This window comes from Neofelis nebulosa, chromosome 2, assembly GCF_028018385.1.
Source record: "Neofelis nebulosa isolate mNeoNeb1 chromosome 2, mNeoNeb1.pri, whole genome shotgun sequence".
Lineage (NCBI taxonomy): Eukaryota > Metazoa > Chordata > Mammalia > Carnivora > Felidae > Neofelis > Neofelis nebulosa.
In genome coordinates this window covers 144,872,604-144,894,028 of record NC_080783.1, presented here as the reverse complement: position 1 = coordinate 144,894,028, position 21,425 = coordinate 144,872,604, and the positions used below count along the sequence as shown (strand labels likewise).

The following is a 21,425-nucleotide window of genomic DNA, read 5'->3' as shown; positions in this document are numbered from 1 at the left end:
TATAAATAACATTTTTATGAAAACCAGCTAGCTTCCAAAACAAACTAGTGAGAATGACAGTATTTCACATTTTTGCAAGTTTCTGGATTAATTGAAGACAGCTGGATTCTCATCTCTGCTCCTGCATTTAATCAGTTGCAATCTGTTTTGTTACTGTTGTTGAGGTATGTGAAGAAAATCTGGCCTCAAACAGATCATGTAGTTAAAAGGGGTGTATTTTAATAGCCTTTTCTGATGATGGTGGATATTCTTTTTGAATAATACATCAAAACTTGACAAGTGGTAGTTTCTTAAAAGTTAGTTAAAATATGGAGGCACCTGGGTGGCTCAGTGAATTAAGCATCTGATTCTTGGTTTCAGATATGTCATGATCTTGGGGTCATGGGATGGAGCCCCACATCGAGACCCTCATCGGACTCCATGCTGAGTGTGCAGCCTGCTTAAGATTCTGTCTCTCTCTCCCTCTCTGAATCCCTCTCTCCACTCGCACCCTTTCTCTCTCTCTCAAATTATAAAAAAAAATTTTTTAATTTAAAAGTTAGTTACAGTATGGAGTCTGAAACTATACCAATGAAATTTTCATATGCTGTTACATTAAGCCCATTAGGGCTATCTTGCACTTTGAATGGATCCTTTACTCATGGCATGATTTTGTAACCTCTTGCATTGGTTATTTGGAAAAGACAGGTTCATTGAGTTAAACACATCTTCCAAATGTTGACATATTTCATTATATAATATATACAAAATCACATTAATTAGTATCACCATCAACCTCATTGCAGTCTTTAAGTATTAGGAAGCTATTAAGCTCATGGTAGTACGTACAAGTTTTAAAGTTCTAATTTTTGTTTGAAAGCTTGAGTTTTATCTTTGGTAACAAACACTTTCAGTTATTTTCCTTGAAGTGGCAGATGGGCTTTATTCATTATAAAACAAGAACAAGAACAACAACAACAACAACAACAACAAAGGTCTGCCAAGAACCTAAGTTTGAATAACCACAAACTATGGTTTATGGTTTATGGTCAGTAGTTTTTGGTTTTGGTTTCTTTTTTTTTTTTTTCCCCAGCGAAAACTGTATTTCATGATAAAAGCAGCTAGTTCCATTTACAGCTCAAAAAATCAAACAAGTGCTTTTTCTCAAGGCAGCCATTGCACTTTGTATGCAGAAGTGCTTTATGCGTACTTCCCATTTGTCACCCAGAATATTAAAAAGATGTGTACTCAAGGGTGGTGATTTAATTAAAGAATAACTTTTATTGCTTAATCAAAGGCATTTCTAAGCGAAACTGGCTTTTCTCCCAGCTACAAGTATGTGGAAAAGGAATACAGTGGTTACAAGTACAGTTTAGTGCCACTGCCTTGCTGACACCCCAAAGTTTTGCCACCAATGCTTTTATGTCATTGGTGCAGATGTCAACCCAGTGAAAAGGAGCAATGACATCCTGGTATAATTTTGAGAATAATTTTGACCTCATGGAACCTCTGAAAGGACCTCTGGTACCCACAGCAGTCTGAAGACCACACTCTGAGAACCACTAGCCCATCCTTGCTAATTCTAGCCCATCCTCACTAATTCATTTATACTTTTCCTTCTGACTGGAATGAAATGCCACCACCACCTCGTCACCAGCCCATCACGTTGTAGATGTGATGCTCAGGTTCATGACCAAGTTCTGGGGGGAGGTCCTTCCTCGATGTCCTGGGTCTGTTCCCATTTTAACAATATTACATCCCTCAATGTACCTTCACTTACAACAGTAGTAATTTTACACTCACATTTGTCTTCCTCACTAGATTTTAAGCACCAGTAGGGTAGGGGGGATGGTGTCAGGGGTTCACTATAACATTTTTTAGTGTCTAGCATGGTATCTGCATAACAGGGCTCAAATCTTAGTTGAATGAATGAACGCGGGGGTCTGAAGCAGCCATGTGCAAAGGCACATTGAGCTTAGATGGGGGCTCCTGTTCCTTAGAAGGACTCTGCAGCCTTGATTAAACTTTAGTTCACTCAGGCTTTCCTACAAACAGGTTCCCCATAAAAAAAGATAGCAGGCCTGTGGCTGGTATCTAAAATATCTATGTTTAGCCTTTTCCTGTTTCTGAAGGTGTATGTCTGTGTGCACATGTACATGCACTGGAGAGAGAGAGAGAGAGAGAGAGAGAGAGAGAGAGAGAGAGAGAGAGAATGGATCTGGGAGAAGAGACTTTAAAGTCGTTAATTAACTCTATAATGGGGAAAAGCACCAATAATCTCTGAAAATGTTATGTAATCCTACTTTTACGTCTCATCTCAACCTTTAATAAGAGCTGTTAATATGTAGGAAACTGATTTCCATACTATTGTATTTGCTTCCCTGGTGAAGGTTGTTGTTAAACTCTTTGAGGATAAGGACCATGTCTTTTTCTTCTCTATATTGCCCAGCCCAGCACCTGGCATATGAAAATATTCCATAAATGTTCATTAAATTGTCATGTGGCAATAAGACCATGTGATGGGAAGAAAGGCAAGAAACTTGAGTTGGGGGCTGCCCACGAGGATCATACAGTCCTACCATCTTCTTTGTGCAATAGAGGCTTAGGTACAGCTGGCCCACACAGTGGCTGCTGTCAGCCATGAGTAGCAGCTCTGAGGCCCACCTCATTTCTATTTTTTTATATCCAAGATGTCCAGGACCAAAGTACTCAACCAAGCTGGAGAAGGGTCGAGGCCACTCCCATGCTTCTCAGCTCGGGCTGCTCATTAGGTCCTCCCAGGGAGCTTGTAAAAAATACCATCCTTTTGACAAGACCCCTAGGCATCAATATTTTAAAGAGCTCCCCAGGTAATTCTGATACTCAGCCAGGATACAGAACCACTGGGCTATTTGAGGAGAAGGGGACTCAGGTGCTCCCCCTACCTCCATGGGAATAACCTGAAAACCAGATAATGAGTCCCTGAGAAGTTATCATGGCTTCCAGTTGCCATGATGGTTGTCACTGCTAGAGAAGAGTGCACAGGATTGGAGCCATTTCCATGCCTGATTCCTGAGCCATAGGACCACCTTTGAGTAGTTTCAGCCTTGTGCTGCTTGAGTTCTCCCTGCATAGTCAACCTCTAAGGCATCATGATCTCAAAATCCATTGCTCACACTTTTCAGGTACTTGAACTAGAGGCAAGTGGAGTGGTATGATGCCCTGGGAAGACAGATGTGTGATTAAATTCTGCTTGCAATGAGACTCCCAAAGGGAGTCACAGGCTGAGTACTGGGAGCAGAGCTTATAATAAGCCCTTGTTTATTGTTCAATTAGAGTTCAATAGCTCAACAACCCCCTTCTCTCCCTTCTGCTCCCCACCCTTACACCCAATGGTTTTCTTCTAATAAGGTTCTTTAAGCTACTCTCTATTGGTGGGGTAGATACACAGCCCGGGTCCAGTTATGCTTTTAATGGTGTTTACACAAAGTAGCTCAGCTTGTTAGACCCTTGAGCCACAAGGACAGGCAGAGCATCTGCTGGGGGCTCTGTTAAATTAACCTTTAGTCAGTTTGCCCTAATTGATCCAGTGCTTCACTCCCAGGGTGTTCTAAGTATTTAAAAGCATGTAATGAAAGATCTGACTAGCCTGGAACCATAGAGGTTTAAGAGAACTGCTGCAGATTCCTTTTGAAATATCTCATTGAATTCAACATTACTGAGGAGAGATACAGGGCTGAGCATAAATTAATTCATTTTGGGCGAAATTCGTCTCCAAAATGTAGACCAAAAAATGTGTAAATATGAAATAACTTGTTTTATATTCAAGGAAGAGTTGCTGCAACTCTGACATCCCTTCACGTGGTGAGAATGTTTATAGGAGCCTGGATGCCCTGGCAGCTTCCACAGGAGAGAGGTACATGGTGACCCCAGTGTCAACAAATGGAATTCACACGGCAGAGATGCTTGGACTTCAGAGGCCTGTCTCAGCTGGACTGGGCTCTAGCTCTGGCCAGAAGCTTGCCAGCCACAGGCCGACGGAGTATATGGCATAGGGTCTGGAATGCGGGGAGGCCCAGGTTAAAATCTCAGCTTTCATACCTACGGGCTTTGTGACTTTAGTCTGTTTATAGCCTCTTTAAGCTTCCATGTTTATATCTGTAAAGTGAGGATGATGATACCACTCACCTCCCAGCATTGTTAGGAGGATTAACAGAGATAACACATGTTAAGTGCTTAGTGTAGCCCTTAGCATATAGTAACTATATAATGAATGTTCACAAAACAAAAAACAAAGCATAAGAAAACGAAATTCAGTCAACCAAATAACAACAAAAATAGGACAATATGGGGCACCTGGGTAGCTCAATCAGTTGAGCATCGGACTCTTGATTTTGGCTCAGGTCACAATCCCAGGGTCATGGGATTGAGCCCCATGATGGGCTCTGCACTGAGTATGGAACCTGCTTGGGATTCTCTCTCTCACTCTCTCTCTCTCTCTCTCTCTCTCACTCTGCCCCTCTCCCCTGCTCACTCTCAATCTCTTTCTTTAAAAAAAAAAAAAAAAAAAATAGGACAAGCAACCCTGAAAAGCTATATGAAATTTTTAGCTGCTTAAAACTGCCACTGCCTCCTCCTTTCACCCCTGTTTACAAGTGTGCTAACTACAATGACCTCAAAGGAAACCATATTTAAATAAATATATTATAGGGACCTAAAGTTCAAGTGCCCATAGTAAATTCAGGACAAAATTACAAAGTGAAGACAGGCCCCTTGATCCTGCTCCTCTCAAGAGATACTTCTAGAACTCATGAGTGTCCATGAGAGTGCTCTTCTTCCAGAGCACAGACTACATTTCCCAGAGTCCCTTGCAGTTACATGTGGCCCCCTGACTGAATTCCAGACAACGGAAGTGAGATGGGCCACTTCCAGGCCTGGCCTGCTAAACCCTCCCAGGTACCATCCTTGCTCTGTTTTTTTCATTTTCATTTGCTGGCTGAATGAACAGGACACCAAGAACACCAAGAGCCTAAGAGAGGGCTCACCCAGAGGGAAGGCCCACCCGCTACTTACATTGGATTGTGACAGAAACAAGAAACAAATTCTCATTGTATCAAGCTACTGATACTTGTGGCAGTGTTTATAGCAGGTGGCCTATCCTGATGAGTACAATGAGCTTTTCTATTTTTTTGCTCATGTCTGCAGGGTGGGTAAAGCACCAGATAGGCAGTCAGGAGAGCTGGTCCTGGTCTGGGCTCTATCCCTCACTTCCTGATGGACCTAAATGGTCTCAGAGATCTGAGAGTCTAAGAAGGTCAACAAGTGCTTCCTGTGTGATGATGACACGGCTGCCTCTCTGCCTCTGCAGAGACTTGGCTGGGAAAGCAGCTGTGCTTGGAAGAAGATGCCAGCTGCCTTTCCTCTCCTTTTCCCGTAGCCTGTCCCATGTGCAAGCTCTGCGGCTCCTCACACTGCAAAGATTATCTGGTGCATTCACTTAAATTACTTCAATGCCTTTGGCCAAGTCCCTTAGCCACTTTGTGCCTCAGTTTCCTCATCCATATAATGGGAATAATGATTCACCTACAAAAGAGAGTTCTGCTGAGAATTAGAAATCATTTTTAGGGGTGCCTGGCTGGCTCAGTCAGTGGAGTGTGATACTCTTGATCTCGGGGTGGTGGCTTTGAGCCCCACGTTGGGTGTAGAGATTACTTACAAATAAAAAAAATCTTTAAAAAGGGAAAAAAAAAGAAATCATTTTTTAGAAAGCATGGGTCACAGTGTCTGGCACTAGTAGTCACACAATAAAAGGTTATTGCTAATGAATTAGCATCCTTAAACGTGATGCATTCCGCACCCGTTTGCAGAGTACTTGCTGTGGCCAGGCAAATCGCTAAGGATGTAAAGGCAAAAGGAAGGACAAATCTCTGCCCTCAGTGCATTTATGGTCTAGTCCTGCACCCTCTAGCCTCCCCCTCGCCTCCTCCTCACCGCTAACATGCACATAGGTAGGACATGACAATATGAAGTAGAAAACAAATACATTTTCCAGGGGATAAATTCAAGGAGGTACCTGGGCCAGACTTTGGTTCGCCCCCAGGTTGTTACATGGAGTCAAGTGTTCTTTCCTTAAGGAATTTTTCCCTCTGTGGCAAAACTCCCTGCTGGGACCCTGGGCAGAAGGAGTCAAATCTCAGAGGGCTTGTGGTCAGTAGAAAAACCAGATCTTTAACAGCAGCTTAAGCCTGACTCCTTTGCCCTGAAGGAGGCTGGGAAGAAGGGAGAGGTCAGAGTTCAGAATCATTACTTTGTTGCTCTGGAACAGGGTGAGGGAAGCCAGAAGCTGTGCAGTGTTAAGATGGGGAACAGATAATTATATGTTCGTGCATTACTGTTCTGAATGTAAAATCTCCAATAGTCATTCCACACACAATGTAACAAAGCCTTTAAGGACAGGCTTAAGAAGGATTAATTTACAAAGACTCAACAGCTAGAAACCTCTAAAATAATTGTAAATGGAAAAAAGGATGCTCAAAATCACAGAGTTTAAAAGCTAGAGAGAACTTCAAAGTGTCATCCAACTTAGATTGTTAAATGCTGATCCATGATGAAATTGTTGCTGGTCTGTGATGAAATGAAAACGATCAGGACAATTTATTGTCTTTCCATACAAGAAAGGCTATTTATTTTAAATGACTTATCCTTTATTTTAAGATTATATAGTCTTTCTCTTTCAGAACAATGATAGTATTTTAGATGGCAGTGTGTCTTTGTTTTTCCTCTTTTGTCTGTGGGTTTTAGAAAAACCTTACCTGCAAAAATGAAATGGCAATTCTGTGTTGGTCCCTGTTTTTAAAAATTTTGTTTCCTGAAACTCAGTCTAGAAACCAGTCATCAAACTTAACCATCATTCATAATATATTAAGAAACTGGCTCCTAAAAAGCAGTTATGTAATTCTCCCAAGTTTTGAGAATACATCCATTTTTTAGAGAGAGAGAGAGAGAGAGAGAGAGAGAGAGAGAGAGAGAATCTTAAGCAGGCTCCACACTCAGTGCAGAGTCTGACATGCAGGGCTCTATCTCATGACTCTGGGATCATGACCTGAGACATTCAGGTGCCCCAAGAATATATCCAAATATGGAAGCTTACTTTGATAAGTAGGATACAGAAACAACTCCCTAAAAGCAAAGTGAATCTGAAGATAGCATTTCTGCAGATGCTAATAAAATTAGCCTAAAAAATATTAACTTATAAAGTGGAGTAGTGAGGGAAACACAATGAAATGAAAGCAGGGTCCTGGGTTTTAGTTCATCTTGTGCCTCTAACAAGATTTGCTGTCTTAGGAAAATCTCTTTCATTTGCCTCAGGCTCTGTTTCCCTTCTGTAGAATGAGGGGATAGAAGCAAGGTGATTTCTAAGACCATTTCCTGCTTAAATGTTTGCTATTCTAATTGGAGACAACGTGGTTTAGTAGCAGAAGATTCAGACTCTAGAAGAGACTGTCTGGCTTGACTACTGACTCTGATACTTACTGACTGAGGGCCTGGGTAAATTCTTTAATCTTTCTGTGCCTTAATTTCCTCATTAGTAAAGTGGGGTGAGGATAGTAATTACCTCATGAGGAATAAATTACATAAAAATTGCAAAGCACTAAATGTAGAGTCTGATATTAATAAGCTTTCAACAAATACTAAATATTAGTAGCAATAGTCGGTGGTTTTTTCTAAATTAAATGCTTTACCCTCCTCACTTGGGAATATAATTGCTCTGCATAAACTGGACTACACCACAGAGCAGATCCCATTCTGAAAGGAAGAATAACTCAGGAGGCTGCCAAGAGGATTCCAGATGCTAAGATGTAATAATTAAGTGCAGGTGCAACTCAAAGCACTTTACATACGTTATCTTATTTTGTCCTCAAAACAAATCTCTGAGGTCAGCAGAATATGTTGGTTTCTCAGCCACAGTCCAACCCAAAAGCTCACTAAAATCACTGCTCTGCTTTGCCCTAAATTTTGAATCTCCTCCCTTCAGGGTCGAGGGGAAGGGCTGGGGTAGAGGGTGGATAGAGATGGGGTGCTGGCGTATCATGGCTAGGAGAGAGGTACCTCTTATGCCAAGCAGCAAGTGTGAGCCACAGCAGCGTGGGTCATGGGAAGGAGGAGGATGGCTTGGGGACAGTGGTGATCTGGAGAATTAACCCAAGGCATTCCAGAAGGCACATGAAAGGTAGGGGTGGGCGTAGAGCTGCTATTGGAGCTGTGGTCAAGGCTGTTTTCTAGGTACAGCACTTCCTGTGTAAATGGATAAGCCTCATTTAAAGGCTGGGGATTGAGTGTACACTGGGCAGCAGCTTATTGTTCTAGGAACAGATAAAACAAAGTTCCAAAAGTCTCTGATATTGTTCCAGGACATTGTATTGTATGGATGATCAGACATTGTTTGGAGGATGACTATAAAATCATCTCCTTTAGAACATATGAAGCAAATTAGAACTATGGCCCTATCTTCTATCCACAAAAGTAATACTCTTAGGGCCAAAATTAGCAACGCAGTACAGCGACATGCCCTTCTTTCCCTTTATCCCTTTATAAGGGTAACTGCCCTCCCATACTCCCCTGCTGCAGGAATCCGGGCCTTAGGCTGGGGTTGCAGGAATCAGGGCCTTAGGCTGGGGTTGAAACATGGCATGGCCCCTGGACTGGACCAAGGCAGGGCGGCCACCAAAGGCAGCCAATCCAGGGGATGGATACATATCTGTGAAATGGTCTTGTCTGAGAAGCTCTGCTCTGCCCAGGAAACCATTTCAGGTAACTCTGAATGGGGAGGCAGAGAGAGAACCAGTTTTAATGCAGAGAGGCAGGGAGGAGAAAGGAGAAAGGAGCAGACACATGGCTGCAAGATGTATAGGGCCAGCAAGATTAGGAGTCACCATAACAATAGAGAAGAATGGAGACACTTGGCTCTTGTAACTGAAGAAGAGACAAAAACACTTGGATCTCAGGACTGTCTTGGATCTTGAGCAGGTGCTACTCCTTGGTTTCCATGAGCTTCTTTACCTAGTACCTCCATGTAATAGATATGCCAAGAACAACCCCCCTCCACCCCCATCCCCCCCATTACTGGAGGTACCTTAGATTTCTATTCTTTACAACCAAAAGAACCTAACAAAGTATGAATCTTGGTCTTAGTACTTGTGAACTGGAGCTGTGGAGTCAGGGGAAGGATCTGATTGGATGACTAAAATTTACTAGGCTCTGTGGGGGGAGACTTTTCTAGGGGGACACAGCTCACCCAGGTTATAGAGGCATGGAAGGTCAAGGTGGGTGCTGAAAAAAGGTGGGAAGATGGATATGATTTGAGAGAAGGATGGGAGAGGATGGCAGTCTTTGGGGTTGGAACAGTAGGGTCCAGATTGTCAGCAGTCTGCTTGTTATGCTGAGGTTTACACAAGATCCTTAAGCAGGGTGGAGAATGGGGACATGATCAGATTCACTCCTCTGTTTGTTTCCTTGAGGTTACAAATGCAGTTAATACTGGTGAAGAGACACTGAGAAAAAGGAGGCCAAGAAACCATCACATCAGCTACACTTTCTGGTTTCATGGAGAAGTGGAATGTCAGTCAGGACAGGCATAGCTCTAGGGAAATTGAGGCCTTTAAAAAGATTATTTTGAATTCTAGATGATGCCATTTTGCTTTTTCACAACTCAATATTCCAGCCACAGAATTGTCCCCTTGGAACATTCTCCTACTTGAAGTTTCCACGGCTTGAATGAAAGACGCGTAAGAAATATTTTCATATTGTCCTTCACACTTAAATTCAAATGTTCATGTTTAATGAACCACAGGCTACTGATCTCAAAAAGAAAGCATTAATTGTTCAAGGACTAGAGTGAAGTCAGAATTAGTGTGATAATGAGAATCCCTTTGACCACACTATTTAAGTGATGGGATGTTGGTCCTTCACAAAACATGGCATGAAAGACCCATGTAGTATATTGTAATCAAAATAATAATAAATTGATGTAAGCTTCCTGGAAGACTATTTGACAGTATGTGTCAGAAGCCTTATAAATATAGGCTTAGACTCAGAAATTCCACCTTTAGGAATAACATCTTAATCAAATATGTCTCAAGACAAATACCCAAGGATGTTTATCACAGCATTATTTATACTAGACCCAAACTAAAAACTTTTGAAAGGTCCAATTATAAGTAAGTTATTAAGTAAATTATGGTGAAGCCATATGGTAAATTATTAAGAAGTCATATGTTGTTTTCAAAGAATATTTAATGACATGGAAAATTACTCATAACCTTATCTGAGAAAAGAAGGACATAAAACTATACACACATGTACACACACACGTATATAAAGTTTCTTGTATGTATTTATATGTTCTTTGTAAATGCTCTAAAAGATAACCTGGAAGAAAATACTCCAAATTGAAATATGCAATGATTAAAATGTTAATAGAGTTTATCTTTCAGTAGTAGAATTACAAATGCTTTAATATTTTCTTTTTCTATTAATTTTTCAAATTTTCATGACTGCATATACATTATTAATATAATCAGGAAAGATTTTACTTACGCACATACAAAATTATCATTTGGGCTAGCTGTGACCAGACAGCATGATTATAGTTAGAAAACAAAGAATAGACACCAGAGCTTTCAGTCCCTTAACCTATTGACATCATTACAGGGAATAAGCAGGTGACCTGATTTGGGTCTCTGCTCTTTTTTCAGCTCACTCCTTGGGGGAATTCCCAAGATTCACTGAGATCTTCCAGGCTTATCACCATCACCACCATCATCATCACCATTATCATCATCAACGTGAACGGTTATTGAGCACATACGAGGTACCAGGCATTGTTGGAAGGGTTTAACAAATATTGTCAATTCCCCCTCATAACAACTCTTGGAAGTAGGTACTACTATTACTCCTGTTTTACTGAGGAAGAAACCAAGCAACAGAGAAACTTGTTCAAGGCCCCACCACTAGTAAGGGGTAGAGCTGGATTCAGACTCCAGGCAGTCTGATGTGCTGTAATGCAATGCCTTAGGTTGCATGGCCTCTCAGAAAGCCACGAAGAACTTTGGAATTTGGGGAACTAGAGGTCACATAGCTTTTTTTTAAGCAAAGGAAAATTTTTTCAAATCTAACTCTATGTATAATTCCTTTATTCCTGGTTTAGTTGAAAGAGATGCTAGGGTCCCTTCTGTGCCTCTCCCTCATTTCCCAGTGAGGTCACTGTGGTGTCTCACCTCTGTATAACTCTTCTGAGAAACTACTGCCCTAATCTAACTATTTCTACTATGAAATGAGAAATCTGGGCCCAGAGCTTTTAAAAGAGGGCTCCCAGTTAGTACGTGCATAAGCTAATGTTTCTTTACTATCACCGCAGAGCACACACGTACATTATTTGGGACTCCTTTTGTTACAACTCAAATTTGCTTAGACAGAAGAGGGAATTTATTAGTTTAAATAATCAGGTAGTCCAAAGAGATTCCGGCTTCAGGTATAGCTAGATCTAGGAGTCCAATATGACACAAAAGACTCTGTCCCTCCCTCTGTTTCTAGCTCTGCATCCCTGTAAATTCACCTCATTCTCAGGAAGGCTCTCTACATTATAAACCTATATACCCTTGTAGCTCTAGATGTCCAGCACCCCTGCAGGGTAAACTAGATAATCACTGTCATCTGTGGATCTTTCTAGTCAAAACTGTTGATCTTTATTTCTGTTGGACAAAGAATGGTGTGATAGTTAGACCTCCCATTCTTCCTTTAAAAAACAGAAGTCGTGAACATATATTAATCCGTGGTCCATAGCATGTACCACCACGCTGCGTAGGCCTAGTGGGGATGAGTTCCTTATAGCCAGACAATCTCTAGGCCTACCTTTTCACCAATACCACCCTGTCTTTTGCACATGTGCAGAGTCCATTGGGAGACTTGAACTCAGAGCCATAAGATCATGACCTGAGCTGAAGTCAGACACTTAGCTAACTGAGCAACCCAAGTACCTCAATACACCATCTTGGTTACCATAGCTTTATAGTGTGTCTTGCCCTCAGGTAGTGTAACTCTCCTACTTGGTGGTGGTAGTCCTCCTCCTCTGCCTCCTTCTCCTCCTCTGCCTCCCTCTTCTATCAGATTTATTGATGTATAGTTTATATATAACAAAACTCACCAGGTAGTGTGATTTGTAACTTCTCACAAACATATATAGTCATATAATGACTACAGTCATGAGATAGAAAATTTTCATCACCCCATCCCTTCTATCTTCCCGTTGTCTTCTTTTCTGTCTTCATTAGAACTAATCAAGCATTTTTAATAATTTTATCTCCATTTCCACCGTTGACTTACTTAGCTACACCTCTTTGAGTTCGTGTGTCTATGTGTGATAACTATACAATTTACAATATCCATTTTCAACTATACAATTTACAATATCCATTTTCAACTTACAAAATATCACACTTTCAACTTATGTACAGTTTATAATACATATTCATTTTCAACTAAATACTGTCTGCCTTCAACTACCATACTATTTACATGTGGCTCAAGATTCTTACAAAAGCACATTTTTCTTTTATTCTTCCCATCCTTTATACCACTTTTGTCATCGATTTTACCTCTACAAATATTAGTCATTTTCACTACTTAAATAGTTGACTATCTTTTAAAGAGATTTTAAAATTAAGAAAAATGTTTTATGTTTACTCACATAGTTGTTGCCCTTAATTCCTTTGTACAGATCCAAATTTCTATCTGGTACCATGTTTCTTTTGTTTGAAGGATTACTTTTATACTCTTGTCCTCAGTGATGGGCTGGTAAAGTTGCTCTCTGCAAAATAAAAAAGAGCCCTGATTTGTGGTGTTTGCTGATTTCCATGGTGTAAATTCTCCCATCATTACCAATTTTAAGCTGCTAACATTTTAACAATCAATTTGCAAAATTCCTAAATATTTAGCAATCAGTTTGTGTGAAGTGGTATGAACTGGCTTAAGTTTGTGATGCTAATCTGCTGGTAATGTATTCTCCCAGGCTTTATTTTTCTGAATAAAGTCTTTTTTTTTCTCTTCAGTTTTGAAAAAAATTCCTTCCGGGATACAATACTAGGCTGATGGTTTCTTGTTTCAGTAATTTATTTTTTGAATTATTATTAGTTTTCTATTTTTATTTTTTTTAAATTTTTTTTTTTTTTTAACGTTTATTTATTTTTGAGACAGAGAGAGACAGAGCATGAACAGGGGAGGGGCAGAGAGAGAGGGAGACACAGAATCGGAAACAGGCTCCAGGCTCTGAGCCGTCAGCACAGAGTGTGACGCGGGGCTCGAACTCACAGACCGTGAGATCATGACCTGAGCCGAAGTCGGACGCTCAACCGACTGAGCCACCCAGGCGCCCCGTCTATTTTTATTTTTTAAGGAAGCTCTAGGCCCCACGTGGGGCTTGAACTCACAGCCTGAGATTAAGAGTGACATGCTCCACCTACTGAGTCAGCCAGCTGCCCCTTCGTTTCAGCACTTTTAAGTTGTTGCTCTGTTGTCTTTGGGCATATACCGCTTCTGATGAGAACTCTGCCGTAATTCTTATTTTTGTTCCTCTGTATCTGGTTTGTTTCTCTACTCCTCCCACTCTACATCCCTGGCTGCTTTTAACATTTTCTTTTTATCAATGGTATTCAGTAATGTGATTATGATGTGTTTTGCTGTGGTTTTCTTCCTGTTTCTGTTGCTTGACCCTGACATGGCCCTTAGACAGATCACATGGGGCTGCTGTGCTCAAACTGGCCCTTCAGGTGTCTGATACATCCTAGTGGCCAGGGCCCAAGAGGGTGTGCTACTGGAAGACTAGTCTTTGAATATGAATTGAATGAGATTTTTAGATTTCCTCATTACTTATTAGTAATGATATTTTATATTTCTATAGCAGTTTAACAGTTTAAAAGAATTTAACCTACATTTTATTAGTGTGTAGATTATTTCAAGTGTATATCAGAATTACCTGAAGATCTTTTTAGTACAGAATCCTGGGTCCCACTTTTTTTGTTTTGTTTTGTTTTGTTTTTACTTTTAAATCCAAATCTTTGGGGGAAGACACATTTTCAAAAGCTTGAGAAACCGCACCATGACCTGATTTATATTTCTTGTAAAAGTTCTGTCGTGTAGGTTTGGTTATTTTCTTACATATGAAGAATCGGAGGTTACCAAGACGAATGACTTACCCAAGGTTTCCGAGCCCATCAGCTCAGCTAGAGCATGGGCCAAGTTTCTCTGTTAGTTTCACTTTTTTTGAGGAAAGAGCCATATTTTATTATAATGGACGAGGTTTTTTGTCACATCCCATGTCACATGGTTACAATGTCACCAAATCCATTCCTACAAACTTTCCGTTTTAATCTGTTTAATACTAATACCTTTCTTTATGTTATTCAAAGAATTATCTCAGTGCCTCCAGGTTTTCATGGAGAAAACACACTAAATGATGTTTCTAACTGAAACAAAGATGTTGGGAGCAAATTTAAATCAGACGTGGTTTTACATGTGGTTGGTTATGTGTAACCACCAATAGGTTAGCATCCCTTTATTTTTCTTCAAGAGAAAAACAAGATCCGATAGAATGGGGTTTGTAAATAGTTAACTGGCAGCGTGAGGGACTTGTGTAGAAAGTTGAGGTGACAACTGAAAGTCAAGACTACACATGTTCATGTGTTTCCCAGGGAAAATAAGATCTCCAATTTAGAGAGACTTGGGTGCTGCTATTATTTCTTCAGATAAGACACATACAGATGGGAAAGATGACTTTTCTGAAGGAAACATGAGATGTAAATGGAAGAAACATAAGTAGAAAAAGTGACTTTTTTTCCTTTCTCCAATTTTTTAGCTTCTTTCTTGGTTTTATTATGCAGTGTTTTGATGTTGACATCATATTAATGTGCTTCAGGACACTCATTTTCCAGCAGCAGCTCCTAGGGACAGGACAACTGCATGTCTTCAGCAAGCAGAAGTCTTGCATATCCCCTTGGGCTTTCCACACATGGTCTACCGCCATTTCCTTGTGTGCCTCCCTGTCTCCAAGACACCCTCCTCAGTGTCCTGTGTCCTGTTCTTGGCTCCATCCTTGTGCCATCTCCTATGACAACTCTCCCCGCTCAGAGACACACTGTCCTTTCCCTTCTCAGTTCCTGGTGGATTTCTACCGGTTCACTATCTTTTATTCTTTTCTTTAAAGTTTATTTACTTATTTTGAGAGAGAGAAAGTGCAAATGGGGAAGGGTCAGAGAGGGAGAGGGAGAGAGGGAGAATCTCAAGCAGGCTCTGCCCCACCAGCACGGAGCCTGATGTGGGGTTCAAACCCACGAACCGCGAGATCATGACCTGAGCTGAAGTCGGACACCTAACTAACTGAGCCACCCAGGTGCCCCTGTTCACTATATTTTAACATTAGTCATAGATTATAGAGTTGGTGAGCAGCGTGAGCTCCTAAAAGGGTTGCCCGTGGATCAAGGTAGAAAATTAAGATAATCAGATTGCTGAAATCAAGTGACTTTTGTAACAGTTACAGGCACTTGTCCATCAGGCATTCTTCCAGTAGCTTTAGCTCTTGAGCACTGTGATCAAAATCAGAAGTAAGCAAAAAGTGTTCTAAGTGATGAGTAAAATAGCTGTCACAGAATCCACATAACTTTATTCCTTTGATTAAATTTAACAAACAGTTATTGAGTATTTTCTATCTGCCAGACACTGGCCTGGGTGGTAGGAATAGTGAGATGAATAATTTATCTCTCTCTCACCTTGTTCCAGAAAGGATCTGAGGTGGCTTGTAGCAGAAACATATAAAATAAAATGGCCAAATACAGGTTTTAAAACTCAGAGCAAAGGAAATATAAATTAAAATAGGTCAAGTCTAGGGGGAAAAGAGGACACAGATACACGGCCAAGTATAATCGTTATACTTGAGCTGTGAATTTGGCTCTAAGTACATTAGGTGGCCAGGGGGAAAGGGAAACGTGGTGAGTTACACATTTCCCATTGTAAAAACAAAGAAATTGCATAGTCACTCAGGGGGGAAAAGATGAATAAGACATGGTTCCTAATGGCAAGGAATTTATAATCCAGCAGGAGAGACAGATCTGTAGCAAACATCTGTGAAACAAAGCTGTATTATGAGATCTGTGTGAAGCGCTAAGGGAAAAGAGATAGGGGGGCAATTTATTTGGCTTACTAGAGAGAGAAGATGCTATAGGAAGAGTGCCCTAAAAGAAGAAGTGGACAAGGAGGAGAAGGGCACATGAGACAGAGGGAAAGAGTACAGTGACTTGAGATTAGCAGCCTCCAGCTATGTTTGCATAAAAATTGCTTTGAATGCTTGTCAAAAGACTCTGAATCAATAGGACTGGGATTTTTCACAAGCACCCCAGAATGCTAATTCTGGTGCTCAGCGGCCATACTTTGAGAAACATTGATGTGTAGAGCAGTGAAAGATGAGGTTGGAAATGCCGACTGGACCCACCTGGTGTGGGCTTCGTACTCCACAGTTAGAAACTTGGACTTTATGGGTAACGGGGAGCCTCTGGATGCCTTTAAGCCTAAGCAGGTGAATAACACCGTCAACTCTGTGTGTGTGTGTGCGCGTGTGTTTCTTTTCTTTTTCTGATTACAAGTGCAGCAGCTGGAGGATGAAGGGCAGGAAGAAAGAGGCTGCAAACAGGTAACCACTAGGAGTGTGGCATTGTCCAGGTGCAAAAGGACAAGAATGTGTTGAGGTAGTGGCAGGGGAAATGGGGCACGGTGAACACTTTCTGCAATGAGCATGAACCTGTTAGTTTATTGTTAGTCACAGATTTACTTTTCTGGTTAATCTATGTTGTTTCTCATGTCTAATTATTATTTTACTTTATTTTTTGCTCTCTGGTGGCCAGCCTAAACCAACAAGCAGCAGCAGTGACCTGCTGGGGAGCAGGTCCTCGCTGAGCTCTGCCTGGTCCACGTGTGTGAGCAGGGGGGCTGGTGAGGGACATTTGCTCAGCATAGTGGAGGGGAGGAGATTTCTTTTTTTTTAAATATAATTTATTGTCAAGTTAGCTAACATATAGTGTATATAGTGTGCTTTTGGCTTTGGGAGTAGATTCCTCTGATTCATCTCTTACATACAACAGCCAGTGCTCGTCCCATCGAGTGCCCTCCTCAATGCCCATCCCCCATTCCACCCCCCCCCCCCCCACCTCCCGGCCAACCATCAGTTTGTTCCCTGTATTTAAGAGTCTGTCATGGTTTGGGGAGGTGACTTCTCTTATGGTGAACTCACATTGGAGGGTGACTTAGTACATCAAGATTTTTTTCTTTTAATTTACTCTTAAAAACTTCTTGTTTTAAAAACACAAAAAAAGAGTAGACAGTTCTGAATCCCTATAACCAGTTACTCAGATTTGGCAAGTCAAGGTTTTGACAACATATTTTCAGCTTTATTGACGCATAATCGACAAATAAAATTACACATATTTAAAGTGTCCAAACACGATGATTTGACATACATATACTTTGTGAAATGATTCCCACAATCAAATTAATTAACACTTTCATCCCTTACATAGTTACTTTTTTTGTATGTGTGGTGAGAATGCTTAAGGTCTCTTCTCTTATCAACTTTCAAGTACACAGCACAGTATTATTAACTATAGTCACCATGCTGTCCCTACATCCCCAGAGCTTATTCATCTTATAACTGGAGGCTTAGAACCTTTGACCAGTATCTCTTATCTTCTCCAACCTCCAGCAGCCCCTGGTAACCACCATTCTATTCTCTCTTTTAGGAGTTCAACTTTTTTTTTTTTTTTTTAAGATTCCACAGGTGAGTGAGACCATAGAGTATTTGTCTATTTTGGTCTGGCTAATTTCACTTAGCATAATGTCTTCTATTTTTATCCCTGCTGTTGCAAGCAGCAGGATTTCCTTCTTTCTCATGGCTGACTATTATTCCATTCTACGTATATACCACACCTTTTTAATCATTGATTTGTTGAAGGACACTCGGATTGTTTCCATATCTTAGCTAATGTGAATGATGTTGCAATGAGCATGGGAGTGCAGATTTCTCTTTGAGATCCTGATTTCATTTTCTTCAGATACATACTCAGAAGTGACATTGCTGGATCATATAGTAGTTCGCAGTAGTTTGAATTACTATAATCTACTACGGTAGATCATGTAGTAAATTTTAAGGAGCCTGCATATGGTTTGCCATAATCAGTGTACCAATTTACATTCCTACCAACAATACACAGTGGTTCCCTTTTCTCCACAATCTTGCCAATACTTTTATCTGTTGTCTTTTTGATAAAAACCATCCTAACAGGTATGAGGTGTATCTCAGTGTGGTTTTAGTTTACATTTTCCTGATGATTAGTGATCTTGAGCATTGTTTCATGTAACTTTTGGCCATTTTTATGTCAAATTTGGGAAAATTGTCAAATTCTTTGCCCATTTTTAAATTGGATTATTTGGTTTTTGTTTGTTTTTCTTTTTTTTTAAATCTTTTTTTTTTTTTTTTTTTGCTATCAAGTTGTTAGTTTGGATATTCACCCATTATCAGATATATGGTTTGCAAATATCTTTTCCCATTACTGTAAGTTGTCTTTTCATTGTGATGGTTTCCTTTATTGTGCAGAAGCTTTTTAGTTTGATGTAGTCCCACTTGTTTATTTTTGGTTTGTTGCCTGTGCTTTTGGTGTCAAATAAAAAAAAGTCATTGCCAAGACCAACATCAAGGAGCTTTTCTCCTATATTCTAGGAGTTTTATGGTTTCAGGTCTTATGTTCGAGTCTTTAATCCATTTTGAGTTGATTTTTGTGTATGGTGTAAGATAGGAGTCCAGTTTTATTCCTTCCCATGTGGCTGTCTAGTTTTTCCAGCACCAGTAATAGAAGAGATTGTTCTTTCCCCCACTATGTGTTCCTGGTGCCCTTCTCAAAGATTTGTTGACTGTATATGCATGGACTTCTGCCTGGGCTCTTTATTCGCTCCATTGATCTGTGTGTCTATCTTTATACCAGTACCATACTGCTGTAATTATTATGTCTTCATAATGTAGTTTGAAATCAGGAAGTGTGATTCCTCCAGCTTTGTTCTTTTTCAGGATTGCTTTGGCTATTCAGGGTCTTTTGTGGATATGAATATGAAATTTAGTATTATTTTTTCTATACCTTTGAAAATGTCAATGGAATTTTGATAAGGTTGCATTGAATCTATAGATTACTCTGAGGAGTGTGGGTGGACATTTAACAATATTAATTCTTCCAATTCATGAGCATGGGATATCTTTCCATTTACTCTGTCTTCCTCTATTTCTTTCATTAAATGTCATAGTTTTCAGGGTGCAGGTCTTTCACCTCCTTATTAAACTTATTCCTGAGTATTTTATTGGTTTTTTTAATGCCTATTTATTTATTTTGAGAGAGAGAGAGAGAGAAATAATGTGTGTGAACCAGGGAGGGGCAGAGGGAGGGAGAGAGAGAGAGAGAGAGAGAGAGAGAGAATCCCAAGCAGGCTCTGGATGGTCAGCACAGACTCCGATGTGGGGCTCAAACTCATGAACTATGAGATCATGACCTGAGCCAAAATTAAGAGTCAGATGCTTAACCAACTGAGCCACGCAGGCACCCATTCGTATTTTGTTGTTTTGATAGCATCGTAAATGGGATGATTTTCTTCATTTCCTTGATTTTTCATATTCCTTGGAGCCTTGCATTGCTGTCTTCACATCTGAAGAAACAATTACCTTCTGTAGTCTTTATTGAATGGCTTTGGGAAAGAAATACATGCTGCCAGTTCTGCTAAGGATTCTGAGGCTTCTCAGACCTTTTCTATGGATATACATGCTCCTCATTTCTTGTTCCCTCTTAGGGGGATTTCTTAAGATCGTGTGTATGCTTCTCTTGCTTTCCCTAGAATGGTGCTAAATGCTCATTAGTGTGTTTTCTCCCAATCTGTTTTTTTTTTAAGTTTCTTTCTTTCTTTCTTTTTTTTTTTTTTTTTTTTTTGAGTGGGGGAAGGGGCAGAGAGAGAGAGAGAATCCAAAGCAGGCGCTGCACTGTCAGCTCAGCCTGACGCGTGGCACAAACTCACAAACCGTGAGATCATGACCTGAGCCGAAATCTAGAGTCTTAACTGCCTGAGCCTTGCAGGCGCCCCTCTGTTCTCCCAGGCTTGCAGAGTCAGGGCCAGCTTTCTGCCCGTGCTCGCCAGCTGTCTACAAAGGCTCATGCTCCCCGCTCTTGGAACACACACAGCCAGCCAGCCACAGGGTGCGGTGTGTGTGAGGGAGGTAAACGGAGTGTTCAGGAACCCCCGGGGCCATCTGGGGGGAATCCTCAAATGAAACATCCCCCACAGCTTGTGGGCGTGCTTCCTGATGAATTCCGCAGAGTGGTTGGTAAGATCCGTGTCTTTCTGATGCCCTCTGAGAGCCCTGTCTGCTGTTCTCCCAGCCACTCTCTGCCCCTGACTTGTGCAGCATGCCTCTGTACTCTGGATGGGGTGAAAGAGAACTGGGCCTTTTTGGTAGCATTACACATGGCTGGGAAGCCAGGTACTCATTCACACACTCTCAGTTTCCCCATTGAAAGAAGCCACAGATCTAAAAGGTCTACCTTGGCATTGATCTATATCTGTGCCTTGGGGGAGGGGTGGCATAGGTAAAACGAAACTGTTTCTGTCACCCTCTTCATTGCATCTAATCTGGTTGTTTTTTGCTCCAGTGGTTTGCTGGAACTTCTCTGCTGGACTCCTGGACTGCCACAAACGCATTCTCCTCTGTGGGTGATTGTCAAACTTGCTGTTTTGCGGGGAGAACACAGAAGACGACTCTTATTCCACCATTTTGCTGATGTCATTCCCACATGTTTTTATTTGTTCTAAGAAAAAAAGGTACCAATGTCCAGTTCACTGGATTCTGCTAACACAATGTCTGCCCTTCAAAAATGGCAATAAATGCCAGCACCTTGCATTGTGGTTTACAAAAACCAGAGTGCCTGAAGTTGGACAATGTTCCCATGCAAAGACCTATTGTTTTGAGTCCGCTCTCATGCGTGCAGAGCGTTTGTGAGCAACAAGCCTGTGGTCCAATCCATTATTTCATTCATGGTACAGGAACTACTGAGCTTAGTCCCAAGACAAAGTGAAGTTAATACCATTTGGCTACGATCCACTGTTCAAACGTGTGGTAAGTGGAATAATGGCCCTCCGGAAGATGTCCATGTCCTAATCCCCAGAACCAGTGAATATGATACCTTACATGGCAAAAGAGATATGTTTGTTTGGTAAGGTCACCATAACCATGTACTACGAACTGGGTGGCTTGAACGGAAATGTATTCTTTCGCAGTTCTGAAGGCTAGAAGATCAAAATCAAGACATCAGCAGGTTGGTTTCTTTTAAAGGCTGTGA

General features: G+C 40.9%; 1 long non-coding RNA gene across 2 annotated transcripts in view; it reads left to right on the top strand.

Annotated features, from left to right (window-relative positions):
- The window catches only part of LOC131504391 (uncharacterized), a 34,691-nt gene extending 13,592 nt beyond the window's left edge, over nt 1–21,099 (top strand). The window contains exon 5 of one of the 2 annotated variants that reach the window (XR_009257959.1): nt 20,739–21,099. This is a non-coding gene — a long non-coding RNA (uncharacterized LOC131504391). Of the gene's footprint in view, nt 1–360; nt 937–20,738 lie in introns of those variants that run through there. The other variant, XR_009257958.1, reaches the window with a different exon arrangement.
- The last annotated feature ends 326 nt before the right edge of the window (nt 21,100–21,425 follow it).